Source organism: Rhinopithecus roxellana, chromosome 4 (assembly GCF_007565055.1).
Source record: "Rhinopithecus roxellana isolate Shanxi Qingling chromosome 4, ASM756505v1, whole genome shotgun sequence".
Taxonomy (NCBI): domain Eukaryota; kingdom Metazoa; phylum Chordata; class Mammalia; order Primates; family Cercopithecidae; genus Rhinopithecus; species Rhinopithecus roxellana.
The window spans coordinates 161,536,003-161,560,797 of record NC_044552.1 but is presented as its reverse complement, the minus strand read 5'-3'; the positions used below and the strand labels follow the sequence as shown (position 1 = coordinate 161,560,797).

Sequence of the window (24,795 nt, the reverse complement as noted above, 5' to 3'; positions counted from 1 at the left end):
ATACAAAATTGCTTTTAGAAAGCGTATATTCTGACAGTGCTTCTATTTTGTTTCTCTGCTTCTCTTTCCTCTACCAATCTTCTTTATTAATACTTTATCTAATTTGCACAAAAGGTACCATGATTTTCATTAAAAATATAGACCTGACTTATGTAGAAAACTACTATTAGATTAGAAATGAGAGTTCAGATTAATGAACAGACTTTGCCTGTTTCTGTGTGTGTCTGTTAAGGAACTTTTCCCAGAAATTCCAGAATCATACACTCTTAGGCATTAAAGGTGCTTGGAGGACATATATTCAGTGACTCTCAGCTCAGGTTGCATATTAAAATCACATGGGGAACTTCGGAGGCTCAGTTTCTCCACCCCAGACCAGTTGAACCAGAATCCATGAGGATGGGGACTGGGCATTGGTATTTCTTTACACCCAGTTATAGTCTAAAGTGCAGCCAAAGTTTAAAAACCTCTGTTTTAATCCAACCACTTTTTATATGAATGGAGAAAATAAAAATTAGAGGGGAAAAATAACTTATCTCAGGCCACAGTAGAGCCTAGATTAGAAGCCACATCACTTAGCTCCAGTGAAGAGCTATTTTCTTTAAAAAAACAGTACTCGTATCTTGTTTTATTTTTGACTTATTTGAACTTTCCATTGGTATTAACATTAACAGAAGAACTCCGTTTCTTAGCTTTTCTGTGAAATGGATTTTTTTGTCAGCTAGAGAAATGATGCTGTATGATAGTATAAATTAACACATGGATGTTCTACATTTCCCAGCATTGTTTACCTCCTTGCCTTTTGTCAAAAATACGTTAGTCTTTGATTGTTGTAAAGAGTTTTCAAAACATATTTATAAATTTCATTTTATGTAAGTCAAGAAGATGTCTCATCATTTTAGCATATGTAGACTCATTTTTAAAGTCATCATAAAAAGTATGGACAGCTCACTTTCTGTGTAACATTCTGAGAAAGTGGAACTGATGCCATGGGCCCAGGGTTGGCAGTACTGAAGATGTAGATAGCTCAACATTTTCCAATTCTTTGACATCTGTCTTTTCTTTATGTTTATATCTATTGAGCCTATCAAAGTCTAAAATATTTCAATACAGCATACAGTTGCAGTACTGATTGTTACATGGCATAGGTTTTATCTTGTGGAGAGATGGAAAAGTGTATCTAAATGTATCATGCCTATGCTCAGAAGTAATGCAAATCTTCTGTCTTGCCGGTACCAGAAATAAATGAAAACGATGGCAGATAAAGACTAGAAATATTTTTTCTCTTTTGCGCACACGCAAAATATTGTGTGTAGTGATCATCATCATGCTTTAAGCATCCACTGTAAGCCAAACATTATATTATCAGCAGAGAAATGTACCTGCAACAGACTCCTCCCCCACAAAACAGCACAGAAAAGCTCAGCTGTTACTCATCAAAAACAAAATATAAAACAAGTATACTGTAAAGGAGTTGAGAGTACAGAAGAAACATTTAAATGAGAAAAATACATATAAGTGTGAGGATATTCTGTGAATTACAAGCAAAGCTATATCCATTCACTCAATTTTTCAGCCTATTACAATTATTCAATAAAGATACATTTACCTAATTGGATATTTGACCTGAGTGTACGTATGTATAAGTTGATATTGCCTTATGTCAGTTGTGTATGATTTGTACTAATTATCACTATAGTACAGAACATACAGAAATTCATAAATGGCAGATGTCTTAATGATCACTTTTTTAGAAGACCTGAAAAAACGCCCATAGTAGGACCACAGAGTGAGGAAGATCAGGGTGTTGGACAAATCAGGGTGTTGAACAAAGTAGACCAGGTGGCTCTCTGTAATGAACCCCATTATAGATCTGCACTTGTGGAAGGTACCACAGTTTAGGGTAGAGATGTCTGAATTATCAACCTGAGAGTCTGGCTCAAGGAGGCACTCTCATTCTGGTCAGACTCATTAGGAGTTGAAGTTTCTGAACTGCAAGGTTGATTCATGAATGAGGACCACTCCTGACCACTACTGTTTCCAAAACATTGGTGTTCTTTGTGTCCCCTACCTGGACCACCTTTTCTGTCTTGTGAACTGATCAGTGAACATGGATGGTTGCAAGGGATACACCATCCAGACAAAGGGAAATTTGTGGAGTCATTTGAATAAGTGACTTCTGCCATTACCTGGAAGGTGTAGGATCCTGATCAACATGGTCCACTTCTGACTCCTGGATTTTCTCTTCCTTCTCAAAGCTGGTGGTGGTCAACCCATGTTCCAAAGACTCTAGGATTCGATGTAACAATTGTTTTGTGGGAGATGAATCCTCTTAAGAAGAAAAAAAATTCCAAAATTTTAATTGCTACTCTCATCTAGCCTTCCCCTCCCTGTATTAACAATTTTAGCTTCTCTAACCCTATTCCAGTTGTGTCTCCTTGTAATGACATTCTTTTTAGATTGCTTTAATGGAGTATTGGGAGTTCCCAGACTTGTCTGTCACTCATTTATTGAGAAAATCACAGAAAACTGATCATCTAGGGGTTACAATGTACGTGTATTTTTTTTCCACTTGTTCATTTCTTATCATATGGTATTATTTCTCTTGTTTCCTTGGGAAATTTTTTAAATTATGAGGAATAATTTTACCTTTTATTAATAGGATCTATCATAGGGTATTCTAAATCTTTTAACTAGAGATGAATTTAAAAAGCTTTTTACCATTTTATGCAATATTGGAGGAATACATGCGTTAAGTATATATAAATGAGCAATCTCATACTCTTAGAAAAAGAATTTTTGTTTGTTTGTTTGGGGATTTTTTGTTATTTGTTTTGTTTTGTTTTGTTGAGACAGAGCTTCGCTCTGTCACCCAGGCTGGAGTGCAGTGGCGCAGTCTCAACTCACTGCAACCTCCACCTCCCAGGTTCAAGCAAATCTCCTGCCTCAGCCTCTGGAGTAACTGGGACTACAGGTGCATGCCACCACACCCTGCTTATTTTTATATTTTTAGTAGAGACAGGGTTTCACCATGTTGGCCAGGCTGGTCTTGAACTCCTGACTTCAGGTGATCTGCCCACCTCACTCTCCCAGAGTGCTAGGATTACAGATGTGAGCCACCCGACCCAGTCCCAGAAAAAGAATTTTTAAAGTAATATAAACGGTTTGTGCTATAATGTTAGAACATATATCAATTTTCATGCACGGAATAAACACAGTTTTGTCAAAAGATTCAGCAATTATTAAATAAAACAAAAACGTTTAGCAAGTGAAATATCCTACACATGAAAATTCTTTTTTTCCCCCAAGTACAGAAAAGAAGCATATTGGAAAAGGCAGAGCATAAGAAGCTATTCTTCCACCATTCTGTTAACCTTATATTTTATTTATATACAGAAGAGCAAAATAAACAGTGCAGCTTCAACCTACCCCTTGGAGTTTATGTTTCAGGAAAAATGAAATCATGACTGACACTTTAGTGGAATTTCTTATTTTGCCTGAAAAGCAATTGAATATTAAATCATGATTCACTCGTTTCCTAAAATATCTTTTAGTACTCTAGGGGAAAGTGTAAAATAGCTTGCTCTTGGATTTTTAAGAGAACTATGTGTAGTCATTCTCAAAATGCATTTCATGCAAGAGGGCTCCTTTTCCTTTTGCTCTCTCTCTCTATATATATATTTTTAATTTTACTAATATCCTAACAGATTTAATACCTTGTGAAAACGAGAAGGTATTTATAACTGAATAACAGGTATATAGAAACCCAAAGGCAATTACTTCTTGTATAACTATGCCTTAGGCAAACTTCAACTTGTTTTTTAGAGCCAGAAGATTAAACCTACTCAGGAATTTTATTCAGGCACAAAATTTGTGTTGTCTACCCTTACATTTCCTGCCTCTTCCTTTCGCATCTCTTCGATCCTAATTCTACCTACCATTCTCAAAACATTATCTGGCCACAGCTAACACAGTTAGAAACCCTGAAGAAGCAAGTATCCCTGTTTAACCTAATACATTCCCAGCCCCACTGTTTTCATTGCTTTTATATTCCCTGTGTATGTTTTCAATATAGGCTACTCTGGGAAGTATTTCTCTTATTTGGAGTGATATTAGTATATAAAATAGGCTAGAATTTCATACCTGCTTTTGAATCTCTGAAGATCCTTTTGTTCTTCTCAGGTAAATATCCACTAACTAGGAATTAATTTGTACTTGGGGTAACTTTTCCAAAATAATGAGTCTCTAACTCAAAAGACTTCAGCTCTTCGTTATTAAATGTATTTTTTCTTCTATTTTTCGAGGATAAATGATGTCTAAAGAGAAATACAAAATATTTGAAAGTATGACCATGCAAATAGCAAACATGCTTGAGTGTTTAGCCATAGAACTCAAGGTTTAGCGGAGGGTTTTTCTTGTCATGCAGAAAAGCAACTTCTTTATAATTAATCTATGTAAATTCTGTAGAATTCTGATCAGACACAAATTTTCTATTTTTTACTACCTTTTTTTTGGCAGAGTAATAATATATTTCTTCTGGGTCATTTCTAATCTTATAGAAAAGTGGTAATCTAGCCATTGTGAAAGAGAGAATCAACTTCAAACTTTTAAAAAGTATTCAGAGTTGAATTATTAGTATCGATAAAATCAAATACCTTGTGAACCCAAACTATTTGCATGGCATTCTGTTATAGGGTATGAAGTAATGTAAGATATATCCTTATCTTCAATATACTTATAAGTAATTCAGACAATAATATATAAAGAAAAATTTTGTAACACAAGGTGCCTCATAATTCAAGAGTTACTGCAAAGTAATTGTTCATTCATTCAACAAATATTTATTGAGTGCCTACTATGTATTAAAGACTCTGCTGAATGTTGGGTATCTAAAAATGAGGGAAAAAAAGAGTGTCTGTCGTCTAGGGAGATGAGGCTAGAGAGTTAGACAGGGATCAGATGATATGAGGTCACAGTAAAGTGTTATCTTTCTTTAGCCTGAGAACAGTGAAAAGGTATTAAGGGTTTTTATACAACGGATTAGCATGATTAATTGTGTTTTTTTTTAAAAGATCACTCTAGATGCCATGTGGAAAATATGCTGGAGGGAAACAGACAAGGTTTTGATGGTGGTAGAGGAGGAGGAAGAGAAGAGGAGGATATACAGAGAAAAGTAGTGAAGTAGGTTTGAAAATTATTTAGGAAGTAAAATCAAAAGGATCTGATGATCAGATGATGAACCTAAAGAGGAAAAGAAGGATCAAATCTACTCTGATTCCTTTTTAAAAAGGGTTGAAAACTTGGGATTTTGGCTTATTCAACTGATGACTGGTGGTGCTGTTTACAAAAAGAGAACACTGGATGGAGGCTGTTTTAAGAGGAAGGTTTTTATGGATTTAGTTATAAACAAATTCAGTTTGGAGAGTCTTCAAAACATGCAAGTTGACATGTCAACTATTCAATTAGAAATAAAATATGGGCCAAGCATGGTGGCTCATGTCTGTAATCCCAGCACTTTGGGAGGCTGAAGTGGGTGGATTGCTTGAGCCCAGGAATTTGAGACCAGCCTGGGCAACATAAAGAAACCTCATCTCTGCTAAAACTGCAATAAATAAATAAATATGGAAACAAGGGAAAACATGTTAAGCTAAAGATAAAATTTGAGAATCATCACCAAGTGATTGGTCATAGACCTTCATGAGCTTTCTTATTAGTATATACAGTGGATAATAAAGTGGTTTTGATTTAGGATTCTCTCATTATGAATTAGAAGAATCTGGAAAGGTTTAATTCGGGAGGCGAGCTGAATCATGAAAAAAATGTAGAATATGGATAATAAGAGAGATGAGTAAAATGAATGAAATTGGTAGGCACACGATAAAAATAGAAATACATAGAAAAGATATTTTTAACTGAAAGTAATGGAAATACTAACCCAAAGTGGCTTAATCAAAAAAGGAATCCCTAGATTCACATATAACCGAAATGTTTAGAGTGTTCCTACTGCAAGCAAATCTCTCTCCAGGAGTGAAACAATAGTCTCAGAACCCGGTTCTTCTTTTTCTGTTTCTCAGCTCTGCTTCCTTGGTGTTCACTTAATTTCATACAGGTTCTCCTCATGATCCCAAGATGGCTGCCAGTAGTTCCAGGGGCTGTATTTTACATGCTTGTGTCCAGTAAGAAAAACAGAGCTTTTTTTTTTTTTTTTTTTTTTTTTTTTTTTTTTTAATAGATTAGGGCAACCAAAGCCTTGGTTTTTGGCTTATTCAGCTGATGACTGATGATGCTATTTACAAAATGAGAGCACTGGAGGAAGGCTGTGTTTAAGAGGAAGGTTTTTATGGGTTCAGTTATAAACCCATGAAAGATGCCGCACACTTTTAAATGACCGTATCTCATGAGAACTATCACAAGAACAGTACCAAGGGGACGGTGCTAAACCGTTCATGAGAAACCCACCCCCATGATCCAATCACCTCCCACCAGGCCCCATCTCCAACGCTGGGGATTACAGTTCACCATAGAATTTGGGCAGGAACAAATATACAAACTATATCAAACTTAATTCAATAGACAAAGAGGTCTCTTTTGTTTTGAACAGAATAGGGATCCAATGAGATCAGTGCTTTAAGAAGTAAGTCTTAGGGGCTGGGTGTGGTGGCTAGAGGCTGCAATCCAAGCACTTTGGGAGGCCAAGGCTGGCGGATCATAAGGTTAGGAGTTTGAGACCAGCGTGACCAACATGGTGAAACCCCGTCTCTACTAAAAATACAAAAAAAAAAAAAAAAATTAGCCGGGTGTGGTGGTGTGTGCCTGTAATCCCAGCTACTCGGGAGGCTGAGGCAGGAGAATTGCGTGAACCCGGAAGGCGCAGGGGTGCAGTGAGCTGAGACCATGCCATTGCACTCCAGCCTGGGGCGGGACTCTGTCTCAAAAAAAAAAAAAAAAAAAAAAAAAAAAAAAAAAAATAAGTCTTAAGTCATAGAACATACTATAGCATCTAAGAAAAAGAGAAATCTGTTAAAGAGTCTGTGCCAATAGTTTAGGAAAAAGATGGTGAAAGCCTGAACTGTGTGGTTAAGGAAGAAATATTTATGAAAGGAAGATAGTAGTGAAGTGCTAAATGTGAAAAATATTTCAGTAAAAAAGAATCCACAAGACTTCGTGAGATAAGAATAATGAACTTTGAGGTGAAACTTCAGTCTCTCTGAGATTTTGAGTAATGTCATAGCTTTGTCACCGACGCAAAGATGAGAGTCTTCCTTTTTCCTGCTGTAATACTGGCCCCTCTTCTTCCAAACCAAGCCTTGCGCTAGGCTTTCCATTCCATTCTGTTATAATTCATTACCATCATCTCCTGTCCCATTATTCCCTACATGTCCAACTCTCCTAGGAGTCAAAAAAAAAAAAAAAAAAAAAAAAAAAAAAAAAAAAAAAGAGGCAAGTTCCAACCTCTGTCAGAATGAAGGTTGTTTTTGACTCTACATCATGAAAACTTCTCCTTATTGCAGATTACACTCTAAAGAGTTAAACAGTAGCTATCATTGCAACCATTTCAGTGGCACTTACTTTTTAACCCATTTTTTGAGCATTTCATCAACCAGCAATGCCTCTATTAGCAAGAAACCGACAACTGAATGGTTTATATAGGTAGAATTTCAGGGAAAGCAGTTAGTGCTATTGGTTAAGCTGCTCATCCATCACAGGCCCTATATCTTTGTGTTTCTCTAAACTTTTTTGTCTTTTACATCATGGGAACAGGACAGCTGCTCTATCACCAAAGCATCATGTCTTCATTCAAGACAAGCAAATGTGTGAAAGAGAGAAGAGAAGCAGGGATCTCTGTATCAATAGAGCAATATTCTGCCAGGATTTCTTACCCAGCATACTTCTTATAGCTTATGAGCCCAAATGGGGGGCCAAAATGGGGTCACATGACTGCTGTTAGGAGTAAGGAAGAATCAGAAAGAGAACATTTGATTTTCTGTTCTCCATTTGTGAGATGTACAGCAAGAAAGAAGAGAGTTGGGCACGGTGGTTGGCCAAGCAATAGAATCTTCTCTGAGAACTCTCGTTATACAGTGTACTCTGGGTTTGCATGTGTGTACGCTCTTGTCATTTTGGTTTTGACCATGTTTTTATCTGTACATTTCATTTCCTCTGTTCTTTAGGAGAGTACTTGCATAGTTGATTACCAATTTTTAAAATAGATGTTTTCTTTTCGTTTTCTATCAACCACTACCAACTTCTGCTTCACTCATTCAACAAAGATTCTAGAATTTTGGTTTTCCTGAATAGGCAACACATTTTGACTAAAAAGAATATTTTCTTGTTTATGCCTAATTATCTTGGCAAGCATTACCCACGTGAAAGGAAATACAGCAAAATTACCAGATGATTCCATGGGGATTTAAAGTATCCCATTTTATCTTTTACGGAGGTGATAGAGCCTCATGTAAAGAAGTATTTCCAAGAGACTTCATCAACCTGACTTAGAAATTCAGCTGCAAAATGTAGCACCTGCATATCCAAAATAAAATTAGTAATGATATCACTTGATGCAACATGTAGAAAACATAGTCAATTAAAGCAATAGGAATTCAACCAGAATGCTGTGCGGGCAGCATCATGTAATTCTGACTTCACAATGACATGAAAGTTTAAATGACAACTGTGCTAAATTAGGGAGCAGCAAACCCAGGCCAAGTTTAAATTTAGTAACACTGAAAATAACTTTCTCCACAGCAGATTCTCTATGAATTACAGGTGACCAATCACTTGTTTTTCTGTTCTGTTTAGAGATAATCAGATACTCACTGTCTTCAGCATTGGTGTCTTCTATTCTCAACGGCAGTTCTGGCAGGCACCCCAGGAATCTCCTTGACCCGTCTTAAAACCATTGGAAATTAAAGAGAGAATCCACCACATATATTCCTTTGAAAGTTTCCACCATATATGTTCAAAAATTTCTGAATGAGCACAAGGATTTGAAGGTAAGTGAATTTGGGGGGTAACACACATTTTTGCATAACTCTTAATTGTATCAAAAGTAATGATATCTTTTAATAAAATATAAAATATAGGAAAGTAAAAGAAACTATTAAATGTAAGAAAACTATCCATGTATGTGTAGTTCCACAGTAAAAAGGGGAAATAAAGAAAACATAATGTTTAAAAATTGTTATCTGTCATGTAAATGTAAATACAAGAAGGGCGAAGTAGAAACCTTGATATTTGATAATCAGTATCACATTAAAAAAGCATAACATACTGTGGTTCTCAAAGTTTAATGTGCATAGGAGTCACACAAAGATGGGAGGAGGGATCCTTAAAATGTTAATCCCTGGGGATATTTCACCAAAACTTAGACCCACTAGGGATGGGATGTGGCCCAAGAATATGTATTTTTACATTTACCCACTCCCAAGTGATCCTGATGCCTGTGGGTCTTAGGCCTTTGAGAAACACTGAAAGTGACATTCAATACAATCTACTTCTCATTTTCAAACCTTATGCTAAACCTGAGCTTTTATGTTGGTTGTTTCCTATAGTCATAAGAATAAATAAAGAAGGGGTAATTTTGTTACAGAAGTGCTAAATTGATGCTCCCTTTTTGACTCCCCTACTTTGAGTTATTAATTTTCATTAATATTCCTTTTTAAAGTTCAGTATGATGAGCTAATCCCCAGGTGTCACTATCTCTCTTTCAGAGTGATAGCCCTGTCATTGCTCTCTTTAGCTATTGCTCTGTTCCGTGTTATGTTTCAATTTATTTAGATATTTAGGATTATTGTATCTAATTATAAGAAATTTCTAAAAGATGTAAATAATGAGTTATTACTAGGTTTGGCTAAGTATTCCAAATTTTGAGGATTGTATCTTTTTCTCTTCGTTTTGAAAGCTCAGCCTTAGATTTTAAAAGGACAAATCTGCTTAATACCTCTTTCCATTACTTTTTTCTTAGCAAATAATAACTTAGAAATCATATGATACATTTATGGAAGGTTGCATGTACAGTTGGTGGATATCACTTTATTGTATTTCTGTTTCCTATATGTCATTTAGCAACTTCATTTTTATAATTTGTAATTTTAAGTTTACAAAAGATTTTTTTATTCTAGTGAAAGTGTTTAGTAGGGACATATTCAGATCTTAAATTGTGATGATTTTTTAAAGGTTCAATATGATATTATTTTTATAGTGAAGAATGAAGTTTTCAATCAAAATCCTTTTATTGGCTTTCAAGCTTATAGATATTTTTTGTCTCTTTGTGTACACTTGTTCACGTTGTGTAGAATTTTTTGTTCATAATGTATTAAAAGGCAACAATAAACCCTTCATCAAAAAGATGTAGTGCCAATTAACTACACATATTAGCTATTAGTTTTACACATAGAGAATTGAATATGATCATATGCATGAAATAATGGAGTACCTTTTTCAAGTAATCAAAACTAAAAATTTACAGAATTGGATTAACTATAATAATGAAGTTTCACATGCACTTGTTATTAGAATTGTGCTCATCAGTAAGATTGTCATACCTGAACATAGCCTAAAACTTGTAGTTCACGAGTTTATCATTGGATAAAGTCTCCAAATAAAATTTCATAAAGCTTTGATTGGAAATCATCTGCAATATTTCAATTTCAGAGAAACATACCTTTCCTTTTCTATCTTTCTTTTTTTCTTTTTACTTATTTTTTCTGGAAAAAGGAAGAGGTGGAGAAAGAATGAATTGTGTCTTGAAGTGAATCATGTTCATTATCATTGGTATGTTTATCGGACTATGTTTTTAAGTTGCAATTTCTTTGTTTTTTTTTTTTTTTTTTGAGACGGAGTCTCGCTGTGTTGCCCAGGCTGGAGTTCAGTGGTGTGATCTCAGCTCACCGCAAGTTCTGCCTCCCGAGTTCACACCATTCTCCTGCCTCAGCCTCAGCCTCCCAAGTAGCTGGGATTACAGGTGCCCTCCACCAGGCCTTGCTAATTTTTTGTATTTTTAGTAGAGACGGGGTTTCACCATGTTAGCCAGGATGGTCTCGATCTCCTGACCTCGTGATCTGCCCGCCTCAGCCTCCCAAAGTGCTGGGATTACAGGCTTGAGCCGCCGTGTCCACCAAGCTGCAATTTCTTAAAGAAAATTTATAATGTAGTTTCAGGGAACCTGAGCAAGACAGTCTCAATACGCAGGAAGCAAAACATGAAACAAAAGAATAAATTACAGAAACTTTATAGAATCATAGAAACATAAAGTTTTAGAGCAGAAATGGACCACTTTGATCTTCTAGTCTGGTCCCCTCATGTATAATCACATTTTCTCTTCCAAACCTGCCATATAAAAGTCTAAAACAATGACCAGTAAACAATCTGGTTAGAGATGACATCAGCAAAGAGAAGCTAAGTGGGTGTTTTATAATAATGATCTCTTCAGTAAGAAAAGTAGGGGGAAATTTTCCTCCAAGATGAAGATCGAAGATTTATAGGTACCTAAGTACTTAAAATTGAATTTAAAATTATTTGCATCCAATTAGATCAAAATAATTTTTTGATATAATCTTCATTTGTGGAATATTGTAGTGGTATAAATTCTCCATGTTTTCTTCTTCATTAAACATTGATAGTTGCAAATTATGAAAATTAATTCCTTGAAAAGATTCCTTATTTCTTGCATCAAATATGACAATGTACTTTCAAGAATTCTCTAACTATAATAGTTTGTTCCATTTGGAGGATAATGTTGTATGTTGGTTACATTAGTGTTAATATGTCTTTGTTTTTTAATTCTCTAGTGTAACATACGGTTAGTTTCACCATTATTACGACCAGCTGCGGTTGGCCTATGATTTTGTTCATTCTGTCTGAATCCAAAGTAATTAGCTCTTTAGTTTAATGACAATATTTGTTAATGGGTTTTTAAGGCCAAATTCTGCTGTTTGAGAGTGGGTGGTATATTTGAAGATAAAATCTGGCCCTTATGTTGTAAGCATAAGCTGTGTAATTTTATTTCAAAAGGATGGTTTACAGAGTTTGCGGTAGGAAAATGAAAGTGCATTTGTCTGAAGTTTCTCATTGTCAAGAAACAGAAAACAAAAGTGACAGTTTATGTAGATGAACAGCAAACCCACTGAAAGTTCCCTGATACAGCTATCCTGCATGTGTTATTCTATAGCTAGAATATGGAACAAAATGACAATTATCAAACAGACTTCAGATACATTCTTTTATGTGAGAGGACACAGTCTGAGTTTTTTAAGTGCAGTGCAACAGTTTTGATCATTGTATTTTTGAAGGACTTAGTGAAGTGGAAAGAATCCTTGCCTGGGAGTCACTGGGGTTCAAAGTCTGACTCAGCTTACTAGTAGTGGCATGACCTTAAGAAAATATCTTCACCTTAGCCTGAACCTGTTTCTTCATCCTAAAATGAGACTTTTACATCAGATGATCCCAGAGGGTCTTTCCAGCCTTAAAATGATAAGTCTAACTTGCTTTAAAAGCACTAAAAGGATGGTAGGGAAGACGCAATGACTTGAGCTAACTGAACAAACAAAACAGCAAGTCTACTACTAAAGGTATGTGGGGATATTCTGGCCTTACGAACTTTCCTTCAATGCCTTGTTACTTTTGTCCTGGAATAGAGAAATATTTGAAGGGTTTTATGTAGAAGAGACTATAGGTCATGCTGTTGGAAGTTTTAAGACGATGAATTTTGGCAAAATTCGAAAAAACTTCCAAAACTAGTAACAGTTGAGATATCCAACAATAAATAGGATGCCATGGTAGAAAATGAATTCACCACCCCTTATGGGCACCAAAGGTTTTTTGACCTGCCAAAGTGCTCTTCAAGCTGTAAAGGCTAGAGGCAAATTTTCTGAACATATGGGAACTCAGGAAATATTGTTATCAAGAGCACATCTTGAAGCAACTATTAGCAACTATTAGAGCCCTTCTTGAAGGAACTATTATCTATCCAGTCAATAAGTGACTATAGAAACTACTGCAAAAAAGAAAAAAAAACTGATCGCAAGCATTGAATATTTAGCTCTAGCACTAAATCTAAGATAAATATGGAGATTAGGATGACGTAATAGAACATAAAAGTATAATGTCCTGACAATGTAAAACTAAAACAACTAATAAAAATTAGGAAAGACACAACAGAAAGAAATCAGTGTACATATATAGTAAGTTATTTGATTACTTTATTCTCAATATCAAGGAATCAATGGATGTTTTTTAAACTGACAATCAAACTATAGAAGTATAAGCAGATTTAAGAGTACAAAAAAAGATACTAAAGGGAATATCATTATTGCCCAAAAATAGCTGGTAGAAAATGGGAGGAGAGAGAGAACTTTTGCTATCACTCACAATAGGAAAATAGTAAATATTCTAAAGAGATAAATAATCAAAGTTATGAGGTTATAGAAATGATATAATTGATTATGTGAACTTATAAACATTATGAATTAGAAGAAATTTTATATTTTTTAAAGTTACTAAAAATAGACCATATCATGAAAGATTTTTTCAAATCCTTTAATGGAAAATGTAAAATATTGTGACAGTATGTTTCTGTCATATCTTTCACATAAATAAACATAAAAATACACTTATTTCTTTAAAATATTTTCGGCCGGGCGCGGTGGCTCAAGCCTGTAATCCCAGCACTTTGGGAGGCCGAGACAGGCGGATCACGAGGTCAGGAGATCAAGACCATCCTGGCTAACATGGTGAAACCCCGTCTCTACTAAAAAGTACGAAAAACTAGCCGGGCGAGGTGGCGGGCGCCTGTAGTCCCAGCTACTCGGGAGGCTGAGGCAGGAGAATGGCGTAAACCCGGGAGGCGGAGCTTGCAGTGAGCTGAGATCCGGCCACTGCACTCCAGCCTGGGCGACAGAGCGAGACTCCGTCTCAAAAAAAATAAATAAATAAATAAAATAAAATAAAATATTTTCAAACTGTATCATAGCATAAAACCCAATTCTGTGTTATACAAGTATATGACCAATAGAAGCTAAGTACCAGGAAAATGCTATCTAAAGAAATTAGGAATTAAAAATCTTAATATCAGAAAACATAAAATTTCAGGGCCCAAAAGCCTTTACTAACATAAAAGAGGGACTCTATAATCACTGCTGATGGGTATAATAGATAATGAAGGTATATGATCAGGAATAAATAATAGCTTTAAGAGCTACCATAGAAGTTTGTTCAGCAAATAAACTTCTGAAAACATCCCAAGAAATAGAAATAGCCCATTTTTTAGGTGGTAGACTAAGTTTAAAAATTCACCTCCTGTATTATGAAGCCAAATATTTATATTGAAATTTATGTTCAAGAAAAAATATTTCTATGTCAAAGATAATTAAAACTACTCATTAACCAAAAATTAGGTACTTGACCAGTCACAAAATTTCTTTCATTATCAACAAAAAGAGGTTCCACATAGCTTCTCTTTTTGAAAAGAAAGCAAGCAAACTTCCAGTAAGGCTGTAAACGTATGCATAAAACTTATTTGATTTGAAGAAAAATGGAATGTTTGGACTCCCTCTACCCCAAACAGCTATTCTAAACAGCAGGATATAATTCCAGACTTTTTGCAGTCAAGAGGTTTCTGCTGAGCAGAAATTCTTGTTCAATTTAGGAATGCAGATGATAATAATTTTCCTATCCTTCTCGCAGCAGGTTTCCTGCCTTCATTTTGCAGAATCCTAAGCTCAGTTAAAAACAAGTAGGGAACTTCAGTTCCAGGTAACACATTCTTCAAACGTAGTCCCATTAACCCAACTTAGTTATCATGCAAAGCTGCTTAGCTTCACTAGTGAAATGGAATACAGTTGAATTGCTTTTCTAATGTAATACCTATTTGTGATAAATGCAAAGTGGTTTATGATGGCAAATTTTGTAGAGCATGAAAACTTATGAGAAAAGAAGCTTATATTTTCTAACCTAAAATTATGAAAAAATGTCATATATGTTGGCATGGGATACTCCTATTAAAATGAAAAAATATTCAAAAATGAAAATTTAATACTTGACCTTTATTATATATACCTCAGCAAAAAAAAATTAAATGAAACTATCATATTTCACAGTAACATTTTTCCTAGCTTGCACATTCTTTCTAATTTAAATGAATTTTCTCTAGTTTATTTCTTTCCTTCTACTAGATCTCAACCATGTGGCCCAAAATTTCCTTACGTTGTTTAGGAAAGTAAAGATTGCTCAAATACATCTTTTGTCTGCTGATAGAAGAATAATCTTTTCTGTATAAATGCAACTTAAACTATCTAAACCACACATTACTACAGAGTAGGTCACTAAGACATTGGACTTATCCTTCAAATGAGTAAATGTTAGATGATAGTTTCCTCAGGTTAGCTAAAATCATATTTGATGAGTGTCGTAGCCAACATTTTACAGCCACAAACCATTCTATCTTCATTCCTTGCTCAGGTAACTCACTTTGTTCTTCCATTCCTTACTCTTCCTTCACAAGCAGGGTACATATACACTGTGCCATAGCAACCACATTTCTATCATGCCTCATCAACATTGCCAAATTTCATGACTGATTTTAATAACAGAAAAAGTAGGTTTCCAGCCAAGCTCAATATCAACTTTATAAATGATAGTGGCTTGATGTGAGTGTTCTGATGCAGGAGAAATGTACATTTGTTATGCATTGTATAGTGATTTCAGCTGAGAATCAAGACCCATTCCTATATACATTGTAATTCAATGCATTCTTCATTTCTTCATTCATTCAACAAGCATTTGGTTAATAACTACTTTGTGGTAGGCTCCTTTAAGGCTTGAGATACATCGTTGAATGAAGCAGACGAAAAGCTTTATTTTCATGGCCTTATTGCAGCATGGCAGGCAATAAAAAACCATCATAACAAGTAAATGAATTCTGTGGTATTATGGACTACAATAAGGTATAAAGGAAAGAAAACCCAAATAAAACATAAAATGGGTAAGAAACAATATGACAAGATATGGGAAGTGAGATCAGATCCTGTACTTTGTTCCAGTTCTTCTGGCTGATGTTTTTCAATGTTCATTCATGTTGTCTTAAAATCAGAATATGTGAATTAGATTTGGAGGGTGGAGTCTTTATTAAATGAGTGTTGCACAAATTTTCTTTGTTTAATGATCAGCTTCTCTACATTGATATTTGTACCTGAGATACTTACAAGCTCTCCGCAAGCAATACTGTGGGATTTCCAAAAGGGTCAAACAATGAAGAATACTAAATTTAAATTTATTTTCTTTTTCCTGATAGTTTAGAACCCATGGAGTAATTTTAAATTATTATAGTATCACTATAACTGTAACTATGATCCTTGTCAGTGATGTTAAGCAAAGCCTTATTAGTTGAAAAAGATGCAAACATCAGGTAAGAGTATGTTAACTTTTAGAATCTACCTAGATTTTAAAGGTAGATCATTATGGAACCATTAGATAAAATTCTTACTTGATTATCAGAAAAATGAGGACTGAACTTTAAATTTGAATATATATTTTTACATATTCTATTCATCGTTTTAAATTCAGGTAAGAGTATGTTAACTTTTAGAATCTACCTAGATTTTAAAGGTAGATCATTATGGAACCATTAGATAAAATTCTTACTTGATTATCAGAAAAATGAAGACTGAACTTTAAATTTGAATATATATTTTTACATATTTTATTCATCGTTTTAAAATGATCCATTTTATAGGTCGTTTTGAGTAAAATTTAGTAAATTTAGAACCCATGGAATAATTTTAAACTATTATAATATCACTATAACTGTAATCCTGGTCAGTGATGTTAAGCAAAGCCTAATTAGTTCAAAAAGATTCAAATGTCAGGTAAGCGTATGTTAACTTTTAGAATTTACCTTGATTTTGAAGGCATGTCATTATAGAACCATTAGATAAAATTGTTACTTGATTATCAGAAAAATGAGGACTGAACTTTAAATTTGAATATGTATTTTTATGTACTATATGTATTTTAATCACCTATAGCAATTGTTATAGGTAATTTTATTAAAATGTAGGTAATTATAGTAAAATTATGCTACTTTTAGACTTATTTTTATGTTAATTACCATGTAAATTCCTACTTACCAATCCTGTAGAGTCACAGACTGATTGAGCTAAAAGTAATTTCAGAATTTCTAGTCCCACTGCCTTTGTTTGGCAGGTGTGAAAACTGAGTTCCAGAGAGGGAAAGTAATTTGTCCAGGTTAGATGGTGTGTGCAAGTTCCTGTGCCAGTTAATAGTAGAACTGGGTTGGAAAGGAAACCTATTCTTTTAAATCCCAACCTAGTATGTTTGTTAGTACTTGACTCTACTTGAGATTTTTCATTGCCTAATATCAAAATAATGTTTCCCTTAAAATTAAGGAGAGTTGACCATATCTTTGCATTTCTTAAAGTTATCTGATTAGTGAGTGTGCCTAAGCTCCCTGAAATAGCCTCACTTGTTTAAAAACCTCTTCAGCACAACTGGAATTAGACTTTAAAAAAAATGAAAATGATCTTATCTATAGCCACACCACCCTGAACATGTCCAATCTCATCAGATCTCAGAAGCTAAGCAGGGTCGGAGCTGGTTAGTACTTGGACAGAAGAATGATCTTTGGAGAGATTTTTTCTTTGAAAAATAAATGAAATTATTTATGAAGCCATGAAGTGACTTACCTATTAATCAATATATATGGCACAAATAAAATACAACTGTATTATTTTTCAATGAATTTATGAAAGAAGAAAATACTAAGTAGTAAAGTGCTGAGCTTAGAAAACAACTTAAGTAACATCTGTGCCCTGGGTTCCTCAGAGTCCTTAGGAAGTGATACAGAGTCATTTGAAAACTTTCTGAACCCTCATATGGGAAAATTCCATAACTCACTGGAAAATTTCAGTAGATTTAATAGAGCAGAGAGGTAATATATTCAAAACACAAAGAAAAGTATAAAAGACTGTCTGCTAAGCCTAGGGAGTTTCGTATGCAAAAAATTAAATAATTAAAACAATATCAGTTTATTTTCAAAGACAGTTCTAAGTTTAAGCATTATAATACATCATAAAAAATTATACATTTGGTGCTTATAAATGGATTCTAAATTTCCTTGAAATGAAAGATAAAATCTTGGCTTTATATAATGGCAAAATGAGGCTTTCTCATTGCACAGAGTAGAATTTTCATATGTGTTTGCAGGTTTACCACTTGTTAAACCAACATAATTTAAATTGTAAGTAAATTTTAAAATATATATAGCATTAGAAACAGGGCTCTAAATGATTTGATAAAGATGATTATGGAAGCAGCTTTAAACACTAAAGTCCTGAAGACTTAGTAAGTACTTTATGAACTTTTCAAGGTTTTCATGGTTTTTCTGGTAGTGAATGAAATAGAAAAATAAATAATTCACCCAGCTTTTACTTTGGTTGTTGTACATTTGTAAATTACATAAAATTAAGAAGCTGAAAACTGGATCTTCTACCTGTTCCCATACACATGGTACCATTCAATTAAAGTCTTCTATTAATAAGTAAAGCTAATTGAAAATCACAGTTTAAAACTACGTCTGGTTCTTATTAATGTGATGCCCAATTATTAGCATTCTAGCATTAAGATTTTAGACTAACTGTTTATTGTTTTCAATAATAACAAAAAATGCTTAAAATACAAAGCTAATATATTTCAGATTACCAATGAAAGAAAAACTGTGAAAATAACTAATTTATGCTTATTTTTGATGGATTGAATTCATTTTGTCTGAAGCCCTTAGTGATGTCCTTGGAAATGTCTATCCCTCTCCTTCCCCCTCTCCCTTCCCCCTATGAATATGTATGTGATTTAGAAGGTAACATTTTTTTGCATATTGTTTTCCCAAAGGAACTTTATTTTTCATTTTTAATCACTTTGTGGTTGAATTGTCCTCTGATCAACAAGGGGATTAGTGGGCCATACATCCCCTCTATGTAAACCTGTATGGTCCAAGATTGTTGTATTTTGTCTCTTGGACTGAGTAAAATCAAACCTACCTTTGCCTTTCATTGTTTTTTCACACATTATATAAATTGGTAAGAATAAAAATAATGTGATTGGAAGTAAAGCTTGACAGACAATATAGTGTAATATAATATCCAAATACTTATGAGGTAGCAATAGTGCCTTGGGGCACCACATTTATTGTGAATGAGGATTTGCATTTACACATTTTTCTCTGTGGTTTAGGTTGCATACTAAATCGCTCTGGGAAAGTAGAACTGTTTTTAAAACATTCTGCTTAACCACTCTACAGGTAACAAAGAAATGCCAAATCCAGTTTCAGTCTAGTTTGGGAAGTAAAGTACAGAGGCACAAGAAGTCACATTACACAAGGGTTAATAATAATAGAAATTTCCGTATGGATTGACATGATCATTATAAATTGTCCTTCTATATTTCATATCTAAATAAATTCAGTGTGTGAAGAAGTTTCAGCAAAAAAATAGATTTAAAAAGTTTTATTCATGGTTTAACAGCAAGAGTGTATTTCCTAATGATTTAGACTTTGGACATAAGAAAGTTATGTGTTTGATTCTGAACAGGGATCAAATAATACAACTCTGATTCTAGGCCTACTCAGGGCATGGCATTTTTCATTTCTTTAGGCTATGCTATTTAAATACCAGCTGTTTAAATACCAGTTCACTCCAAGCTCATCATAAAACCACATTCCTTCGAAACCTTGCACCTACTGATGAGCTTAGTAACCTTTCAACTAAATTTTTCAGTTTTCCAAAAGAAGCAATATTTTTAACATTGAGGTTTTGAATGTTGTTTAGTTTCTGAAGAGAATTATTCATACCAATATATGTTTGTGGAAATATCAAAGACATTTTTCATTGAAAATAGAACTGCTTAGTTGTTCAGGTAACAAAATGAAAACATCCTTTTCCATTTTGTTTTGCACCTTAGCGTGTAGAGTCATCACTTATGGGAAACAATATATTAGAACAGGGACGGTGGCTCATGCCTGTAATCCCAGCACTTTGGGAGTTCAAGGTGGGCAGATCTTCTGAGGTCAAGAGTTTGAGACCAGCCTGGCCAACATGACGAAACCCTGTCCCTACTAAAAATACAAAACTTAACTGGGTGTGGCAGCAGGCACCTGTAATCCTAACTACTTGGGAGGCTAAGGCAGCAGAATCACTTGAACCTGGGAGGCAGAGGTTGCAGTGAGTCGAGATCGTGCCACTGCCCTCCAGCCTGGGTAACAGAACAAGACTCTGTCTCAAAAAAAAAAAAAAAATTAAAAAAGAAATATGTATGTAGTTTAGTGTTTGTTAGAATCATACAAGATGGTAACTTAAATATTTAGGCTAACACTAAACTCATTTTAATGCAAGGAGAGTGAGGGAAGTGAGTCCTACTTTTTCTAGGTTAGTGGTAGAGCCATCTGTGGCTGAGTTTTCTAATAACATACAAGGCAATATAGAATAGTGATTATGAATGTGAGCTCTGGAATTAGATGGCCTAAGTTCAAGTCCCCAGTTCTGCTACTTACTAGCTGCGTGACCTTGGACACCTTCAGTTTGCTAAGTCTCAGTTTCCTCATCTGTAAAATGCAGATGATAACATTGCCAACATCTTAGGACTATTGGAATTAAAAGAGATGTATTTTATGTTGTAGAGTACATTGTAAGGCTCAATAGATATAGACTATTCTCATTTCTGCTATTCCAAATGGTCTCTCTTGTTATCCCAAAACTGAAATCTTACCATGAACACTTTGAACCCTGATTACTGCTTCATTTTCGTTGTTTTCATTGACTTGAAAATGAAGAAACTGTTATTATACAACTTTATATAATTATATAACTATATATGAATAGTATATACATATGCATATGCATATATTGAGTTGTGAAAATATTCAAGTATGATTGTTTAATAGAATACTTTTATTCTCAGGGTGGTGGTTGCTTTAAACCTGCAGCTTTGGAAAAGGAATTAAATGGCAACCTAATGACTTTGTCATCATAACCACATAAAAGATCTGGCAAGATATGTAAATGTGGCCATATGGGCATGGTTGGCAAGACCTTTGAGTTGAAATTGAACTCACCCAACAAGTTGTTTCATCAAAACATTGCCTGGAAATGTTTTTATCTTACTACATGGTGGTTGGCTTTTTAGCTAAACCCGTCAGTGAATGGAGAATGTGGCCCGTTTGAATAGTATGAGACAGGAGATTCAGTTCATCCAAATTGTTGAGCAGCTGGAGCAAGTGAGTCATGTTCAACTGACACTGGACGGCTGTCCATCAGCTCATAATCATGAGAAGAGCTTTATGAAAAAGCAGCTGGCTTCAGCACCACAGCATCATCAGAGAAATGCAACTGCCTGAAATAACCCAAGCTTTCCTCCTATCCTTGTCTACCCTGAGAGAACTTTAACCTACTGTGGGTAGCAATGAAATCCTTCCCCAGCTAAAACCATGCAACCTTCCATCAAGGAAAGTATTCTTTAGGTGTCCTGCACTTTCAGTTTTCTTTTCCTTTTCTTTCTTTCTTTCTTTTTTTTTTTTTTTTTTTTTTTTTTGGAGGATGATTCTGTTCTCTAGCTCTGAGGTTTTTTCCTGAAGGTTTTCTGAGTCAGAATAAGAAGTTCATCAGAAACCATTTTGATGGAATAAACTTGCATGCCTGCACACATTAGCTCATTCTCTAGTTCACTTTTTTTAACTTCCTGTAGATAGTAAAGCAATGAATGTGCAATGCAAGGCTATGTGTGTTTATATGTGTGCCTACTGGAGTGTAAACATGTTGATGAGTAGAATTGTTCCTTTAGCAGAGATTAAAAGTATCACTAGAATGCCTCCTGATCGGCATCAGTGAAGCTTTGTTTACTATTTTGGCACAACAGAGTATAAAAAAAAATTAACAGCTTGTTTCATAACTGAAGGTGCATGCATTTATGATATGCTGGTTTTATTTGCGCATTGTTGCATTGGGCTTTGCCAGACTGCTGAGAAGACACTGCTGCAAGTTAACAAGTCGCAGGCTGCCTGAATGATTTGATTTACTCCAGGGTCTAGCCAGTGCATTCAGCTTTATTTGTTAACCTAGCAGAACATTATTTATTAATGAGTTCTTCATGCTTTATTAAACCTAATGTCAAAACACCTCTCTGGGACCCTACTAGGTGTATTTCCTTTTTGTGGTAAGGTCTTCCAAAGAAAATGAAAAATTATGCAGCAGAGCTGCAGTTAAAACCCAACAGATACCAGTTCAATTGTCCTTGATCCTGTCAGATGGTATTTCTGAATCTTTGTGAAAGATCAGAATATGATGCAGTACGGAACTGAAATTAAAGAGTCCACTCCTTCAGATGTCAGAAATTAGATCCCACCAAAATGAAACAAAGCTTCTGTAGCCCTGGAAGATAGGTGAACTCTTCAGCAGGCCACAGCTACTGTGGAGATTCAACAGTAGGGGAAAAGTGCAGATGCAGTCTGTGCAACAGTAGTGAGGAGGTATAGGCTTATGCCGATATCATAGTGATTTGAGGTTAATAACAATGTGAAATAAATAGATAGCTGTGGCATAGGGGGAATGGAATCTATTCTGAATATACCACTGAGTCTGCTGGCATATAGCAGCAGGGGCCTGTGGGAAATGAGAGGAAGCCTTGATGGCCAGGAGGACAACCAGTGGGTATGACAACATATAAAAGGCAAAAGGCTTGGAACTGTCAGCTGAGGATTCTCCTGGCTTCCTAGTGGAGGGGTGGAACTGAATAGAGGCAGAAGGGTCATATCCATGGGGAAATCCAGGCAGCAGGGAGATATAAAAGGGTAGGTGAGTGTTGACATCCTGGTTTAAGGCATCATGACACATTCATCAATCACTTGTAGGGAGAACCAGAAATGGAACCAGCCAGGGTTCAGGGTCCCATACAAGAAGACCGGATTTCTCTGTCCTGAGTTTTGTTTTGTTTTGTTTTGTTTGAGATGGAGTCTCGCTCTGTCGCCCAGGCTGGAGTGCAGTGGCATGATCTCAGCTCACTGCAAGCTCCGCCTCCTGGCTTCACGCCATTCTCCTGACTCAGCCTCCCTAGTAGCTGGAACTACAGGGGCCCGCCACCATGCCTAGCTAATTTTTTTGTATTTTTTAGTAGAGACAGGGTTTCACCATGTTAGCTGTTTCGGGAAGTCAGGGACCCCAAACGGAGGGACCGGCTGAAGCCATGGCAGAAGAACGTAAATTGTGAAGAGTTCATGGACATTTATTAGTTCCCCAAATTAATACTTTTATAATTTCTTACACCTGTCTTTACTGCAATCTCTGAACATAAATTGTGAAGATTTCATGGACACTTATCATTTCCCCAGTCAATACCCTTGTGATTTCCTATGCCTGTCTTTAATCTCTTAATCCCATCATCTTCATAAGCTGAGGAGGATGTATGTCGCCTCAGGACCCTGTGATGATTGCGTTAACTGCACAGATTGTTTGTAGAGCATGTGTGTTTGAACATTATGAAATCTGGGCGCCTTGTAAAAAGAACAGGATGAGAGCAATGTTCAGGGAACAAGGGAGATAACCTTAAACTCTGACTGCCTGTGAGCTGGGTGGAACAGAGCCATATTTCTCTTCTTTCAAAAGCAAATAGGACAAGTATCACTGAGTTCTTTTTCTCAGCAAGGAACATCCCTGAGAAAGAGAATGCGTCCCTGAGGGGAGGCCTCAAAAATGGCCACTTTAGGGGCAGCTGTATTTTACAGTCGAACACAAAGGGATGAAATAAGCCCCAGTCTCCCATAGTGCTCCCAGGCTAATTAGGATGAGGAAATTCCTGCCTAATAAATTTTGGTCAGACCAGTTGTCTGCTCTCAAGCCCTGTCTCCTGATAAGATGTTATCAATGACAATGCGTGCCAGAAACTTCATTAGCAATTTTAATTTTGCCCCATCCTGTGGTCTTGTGATCTCACCCTGCCTCCATTTGCTTTGTGATATTTTATTACATTGTGAAGCATGTGATCTCTGTGACTCACACTCTATTCGTACACTCCCTCCCCTTTTGAAAATTGCTGATAAAAACTTGTTGGTTTTACGGCTCAGGGGCAACACAGAACCTGCCAACGTGTGATGTCTCCCCCAGACACCCAGCTTTAAAATTTCTCTCTTTTGTACTCTTCCCTTTATTTCTCAGACCAGCCGATGCTTAGGGAAATAGAAAAGAACCCATGTTGAATATTGGGGGTGGGTTTCCCCAATAGTTAGCCAGGATGGTCTCTATCTCCTGACCTCCTGATCCACCCACCTCGGCCTCCCAAAGTGCTGGGATTACAGGCATGGGCCACCACACCTGGCCCTGAGTTTTTATCAGAAAGCTACAGGACAGAAAAAAAGGTTTAGAAATAATAGGGAGTAATTACTCTAGCTCAGTAGTCTGTGCGAGTGTCCAGGACCCATCCCTGTCACAGGATACATGACATCTGTTGATAGTGAGGTCCAATGGCAAGTCATGCTAAATGCTGGGACTGAGGCTGTGTCTGACCTTTCTACTGGCCACCAAGTTTCCATGTCCCATGATTAGCTTAAGAGTTGGAAGCATCAGTGATTCTTGTTCTGAGGCCTAGAGAAACTGGGCTCAGAAATAGTGTCTGAAAAGAGAGTTGTCTATTTTACCATTTCTCAGTCCTGCTCTCTACCTTTTGTAATAGCTTAAATTCTGTGTGGCATACAACTCAGTATTTAATTATGCAGATTTTGTTACTGTCCTTTCTAATTGTTTCTGA

The 24,795-nt window shown here is 35.6% G+C and overlaps 1 protein-coding gene across 1 annotated transcript in view; it reads left to right on the top strand.

Moving 5' to 3' along the window:
* Window positions 1-24,795, top strand: part of HS3ST5 (heparan sulfate-glucosamine 3-sulfotransferase 5) — a 287,392-nt gene that overhangs the window by 101,853 nt on the left and 160,744 nt on the right. Inside the window, exon 2 of the mRNA XM_010356849.2 lies at window positions 8,797-8,990. The gene's annotated coding sequence lies outside the window, so the exon portion shown is untranslated. The remainder of the gene's footprint in view (window positions 1-8,796; window positions 8,991-24,795) is intronic.